We start from the raw sequence: 6,049 nt of genomic DNA on the forward strand, positions 1-6,049 counted from the left end.
CTTCAGTCCTACTGCTCCACTGAAATGGTACAAGGTAGGGCTCTGTGTCATTGAATCCCACACATTTTTCATGGTTATCATTTTGAATTATCATAATATTCAATACTTTTGTAAACCTTTAAAACATTCTCTTCTCTTGGTTTCCTGGATACCATAAGCTCTTGGTTTTCCTCCTATCCCTCTGCCCCCACTCCCACCTTCCCCTTCCAGTCATCTTTTCTGACTCATTTATTTAATATTCAAGTGGTTAGAGTTTCTTTTTTTGAATACATTATTATTATCATTTTGGCTGTGCCAGGTATTTGTTGCAGCATGCAGGCTCTTCATTGCTGCATGTGGGATATTTCTAGTTGTGGAGAGGAGGGGTTACTCTCTAGTTGAGGTGCAAGGGCTTCTCTTGCTGCACAGGCAGTAGGGTGCGAGGGCTCAGTAGTTGCAGCACACAGGCTTAGTTGCCTCATGTCATGTGGGATCTTAATTTGTGGACCAAGGATCTACTATGTGTTTCCTACATTGTCAGGTGGATCCTTAACAACTGGACCACCAGGAAAGTCCTTGCTGCTACTGCTGTTTAGTCGTTAAGTTGTGTCTGGCTGTTTGCAACCCCAAGGACAGAGGAGCCTGATGGGCTACTCTAGCCCACCAGGTCCCTCTGTCCATGGGATTTCCCAGGCAAGAATACTTGGATGGCCATTTCCTTCTCCAGGGGATTTTCCTGCCCCTGGGATTGAACCCGGGTTTCCTGTGTCATCTGCTTGACAGGCAGATTCTTTACCACTGTACCACTTGGGAAGTCCCAGGGAAGTCCCTAGAGTTTCTTAAAACCCTCTTGTCTTCCCATGCCGTATTCTCTACCTAGGTGATTTCATCCATATTCATAAATTCAGTTCTCATCTATCCACTGATGACTCTTAAATTTATTTTTTCTAGCTAGCCCTGTCCTCTGAGCTGTAAAGCTATATATCAATCCATGTACTCCTGTATATCACAGGGTGTCCACAGACTCTCCACGTCTCAAACAAAACTGAAGTTGTTCTCTTCCCTCACCAAACCCTGACTTATCCAGAGTTTTCTAATATCACTGTTTTTCCCCAGAAATCTTTTCCACACTCATTAGTCTAGATCAAGCTCCCTGTTTCAGTGTTCTCTGTTTCTCTATCATAATATCATTACAGCCTTAATTGCATAAATAGTCATGCGGTATCTTCTTTCCCAGATAGTGCAAGCTGTATGACAGCTAATGTGTCTTCTTGTTAACAACTAAATAAACAGCTTGCAGCCTTTTACCTTATATAAACAGTTTTTTTAATTTTAAGGATAATTCAATTATCTGATAATTGCTTTACAGAATTTTGTTGTTTTCTGCCAAGTATCAACATGAATCAGCCATAGGTATACATATGTCCCCTCCTGCTTGAACCTCCCTCTCATCTCCCTCTCCATCCCACCTGTCTAGATTGTTACAAAGCCCCTGTTTGAGTTCCTTGACTCATACAGCGAATTCCCATTGGCTGTCTATTTTACATATGGTGTTATACGTTTCCACTTACATAAACGTTTAATAAAGAGGTGAAATAATAATATGTGAAAAGAAATTTACTGTTTCCTGACATACAGCTATTACTCAAAAATGTTAGCTATTACAATTTTAGCCCCCATCCTTTTTTTAGCCCCCAATTTTTAACTTCTCTTTTCTTCTCTAGCCCTTTAAATATTGGCATTTTCCAGTTTTTTTTTTTTTTCTCTTATTTGATACTTTACATATCCTTTCTAAGCAGTATACTCTGTTCTGTGGTTTTTAATCTGTCCTCATTGTGCTGATGTTATGATAAGGCACTTAATTTATACTAAAAGACCAGGGAGAGATCTCTGAGGAGTGACAGTAAGTGTTGAGACCTACAAGCCAGAGGGTGTACAACCACTGTGGGAATTAGTAGCTCTGGAAAAGGCTGCTTTGATTTTAAGTCAGCCACAAAGTATGAGGATCTGAAACTTGGCATTCCAAATAAGTCCCCCACGTACTACTACTGCTGTTTCTCCTTGTATTAAATTCCCCTTCTCTCTGATTTGCTGAAGCAGTGCCACTCAGCTTGACTCTGGCTTCATCTTCTGTTGCCTTCCAGGCAGGTCATTCATTAAACTGCAGTGATTCTTCAAGATGCTGAGAGGAAGAATGCATCTCACCCAGGTTCAGTGTTGTAAACAGTTAAGATGAGACACACCTATATGGTTCTGGGCTCCCACTGTTAAATCTCTTTTACTGAAAGTCACTCATTCAACCCTTTTTAACAAAGCAAAAATTATTAATAACATTTCCTTTCACTCTCAAAAATGTCTAGATTTGAATGATGTGCTATATGACCACCGTCCTTAAAGTCCACCCAACCTAGAGTGATTGGGTGATTGAAGAAAGAGAAAGGGTTCTATTTCTAGCCACTTAATATGCCCAAACCTAACCTCCCTCATACAACTGAGGCCCTGGCATTGAGCCAAGTTCATCAATCTTTGACCATCTCTTTCATCAGTTTGAATGCCTTCTTCAGAACCTTTAGTAAACTTTATAGACAGCTGGCCTCATCAGGGACCTCATCAGTGCTGTGGTTCTCTGTTTACATTGAATCCTAAAAGATGGGGAATAAATTTCAATCTCTTTCATACATGGGAGCTCTCAATCTCCTAAAGTGAATTCAAGCACTTTTTTTTTTTTTTCTGGGATCCTTTAATTCTGCATACCTGGAAGCCTAGAAGTTCTAATTTTACCTTTTACTTGTAAAACATGATTAAAGTAGTCCACTGATAAGATTCAGCTAAGAATGAAGATCTGTCCAAGGTTACAGATTATCATTACAGAGAGACTTAGAAGTGACTTACAACTTTTAAATGGCAAATTCTTGAGATTTTATTTATGCACATATATTTATATACCATACATGCACACACTCATGTATATAAGTATAGAAAGGTGCTTCAGAGTTATTTATGAACTGGTAAACTGGAAAAGCTGTTTTCAAGTCAAACTGAAGAATAAAGGCACACATAGAGATCATCCTGCTTACATTTTCCTCAGCAAACACTTTCTGAATACCAGCTACATGATTGCTAGGCATTGTGTGAAGAACTGTCTTTTAAATAATATAAGCAATAAAATGCTGTAATTTGGAGAAAAGTTGATCTTTCTTGTAGTTTGTAGTTCCTTGACCAAATTCTGCTGCTGCTGCTAAATCACTTCAGTCGTGTCCAACTCTGTGCGACCCCATAGATGGCAGCCTGCCAGGCTCCCCTGTCCCTGGGATTCTCCAGGCAAGAACACTGGAGTGGGTTGCCATTTCCTTCTCCAATGCATGAAAGTGAAAAGTGAAAGTGAAGTCTCTCAGTCGTGTCTGACCCTCAGCAACCCCATGGACTGCAGCCTTCCAGGCTCCTCCGTCCATGGGGTTTTCCAGGCAAGAGTTCAGTTCAGTTCAGTCGCTCAGTCGTGTCCGACTCTTTGCGACCCCATGGACTGCAGCCTACCAGGCTCCTCTGTCCATGGGATTTTCCAGGCAAGAGTACTGGAGTGGGTTGCCATTGCCTTCTCTGTCTGACTAAATGAATTGCACATTTATTTTTATGCCATAGAACATCATACTCACTCCCAGGATAACACACATCACAGTGTATTACAGCTATTTGCTTCCATTTCTATCGCCTCTGACAGGCTGATCTTCTTGAGTAGAAACTATCTTTTCATCTTTATAATGCCAACTACTGGCTCAATTTCTGGACTATAATAGGTGCTATTTTTTCCTCTTGATGCTAGATTCTTAACTCTTCTTTATATAAATCAATTTACAGCTAAAATAACTGAGTGGAGTTGAAAACTGTGTGGAATAACTTTAGCAGCAAACTAAGAAAAAAAACACCAAAATAACTTATTAAGTTAACTGAACTGAAAATAAACATATAAACCTTGATTTAAAATTAGTTTGGAGGACAATGTGTAAGTTTCAAAATAATGATGAAAAGTGAAAGTGTTAATTGCTCAGTCACATCCAACTCTTTGCGAACTCTTGGTCTGTAGCCTGCCAGGCTCCTCTGTTCATGGAATTCTCCTGGAAAGAATACTGGAGTGGATTGCCCTTCTCTTCTCCAGGGGACCTCCCTGATCCAGGGATTGAATCCAGGTCTCCTGTAGATTCTTTACACCAGGGAAGCCCCAGAATGATGACAGGTTCCAACACATTTATTAGAATTGGCATATGATGAACTTTATTTTGAGTAAGAACCATGTTTTATCATATCTGTCGAGTCCACCTAGATAATACCTTAAGGTAGGTGCTAAATAAATGCTCATAGAATAAATTGGCCTACATGTAAAGAATTTTCATTAAGTGTTCTGCTACAAGTAGCATTTGTTTTGGTGTTAAATACTTATCTAATAATAAGGAGTGCTAATGCTGAACTCCGGGAGTTGGTGATGGACAGGGAGGCCTGGCGTGCTGCGATTCATGGGGTTGCAAAGAGTAGGACATGACTGAGCGACTGAACTGAACTGAACTGAACTGAATGTTGATTATTAAAAGATGCTTACTCCTTGGAAGGAAAGTTATGACCAACCTAGATAGCATATTAAAAAGCAGAGACATTACTTTGCCAACAAAGATCCATCTAGTCAAGGCTATGGTTTTTCCAGTGGTCATGTATGGATGTGCGAGTTGGACTGTGAAGAAAGCTGAGCGTCGAAGAATTCATGCTTTTGAACTGTGGTGTTGGAGAAGACTCTTGACAGTCCCTTGGACTGCAAGGAGATCCAATCAGTCCATTCTAAAGGTGATCAGTCCTGGGTTCACGACTGACTGATTGAACTGAACTGAATGTTGATTATAAATAAAGCATATACTTAGAAGTTAATATTTCCTTATGAGCAGAGCAATTATTAAGCAATTATTTGGCAAAATAAAAAAATCAATTGACCACAGTGCTCTTCTCTGTGACTGGTCTAGCGAAATTGGGTATTTTTCCTATTGTTGTTTCTTCGTTTGTATCTGTTGTAGTTTTTATTTTTATGGCCAGGATTGCTTATACAGTAGTCCCCTCATTATTCATAGGGGATTATTCCAAGACTCCCAGTGAATGCTTGAAACCTTGGGTAGTACAAACTCTCCATATATTTTCGGTTTTTCCTATACATACATACTGAAAGTTTAATTTATAACTTAGGCACAGTAAGAGATTAACAACTGATAAAATAGACCAATTATAACAACATACTGTGATAAAGGTTATGTGAATGTGGTCTTCCTCAAAATATCTTATTATACTGTACTCACCCTTCTTGTGATAATGTGAGGTGACAAAATGACTGTGGGATGAGATGAAGTGATGTGAATGGCATAGGCATTTTGACTAGTTTTAGGCTACTACTGACCTTCGGAAAATGTGTCAGAAGGAGGATCATCTGCTTTGAGTGATCCTGGATCATCACACCATGACAGTGTAAATGGGATGTCAGGAGCTGACAACGTTAATGGTGGGGAACCCTGGACAAGACAGTGGGAGAGCAAGAGATTTCTGCACTCTACTTAGAATGGCATGTAGTTTAAAACATATAAATTGTTCATTTCTGGGATTTTCCACTTACTAGTTTTGAACTGCAGTTGACTACAAGTAACGGAAACCTTGGAAATTGAAGCCAGTGGATGGGGTGGCGAGGAATCTGCCATGGTTGATTTTCTCACCTGTTGACTTTATTCACTGTGGGCCCTTCAAGGGGCCAGTGTGCAGCTGCCTGAGACTGTGGCCCAGCTTCATCCTGGCTCTACGTCCTTTGATTCATTATTCAACTTCTGAGAGTCTCAGTTTCCTTGTCTATAAAGTAAATAATACCTTACCTCATAGGACAATTTTGGAGATTTATTGGGATTTTATGAATAAGCTGCTTCATGTCACCTTGATTTGAAGATATGTGAAGTCAGATTTTCTATTAAAAAAGTACCGACTCCAGTCAGATAAAGTAGGAAAACCAACGCCTTCCTAATATTTCTGTGGATTCCCAAGCAATGTTTGAGGA

The sequence above is a fragment of the Bos grunniens genome, chromosome 6 (genome assembly GCF_055505025.1).
Source record: "Bos grunniens cultivar Pamir isolate PY7600 chromosome 6, Bosgru_T2T1.0, whole genome shotgun sequence".
NCBI lineage: Eukaryota > Metazoa > Chordata > Mammalia > Artiodactyla > Bovidae > Bos > Bos grunniens.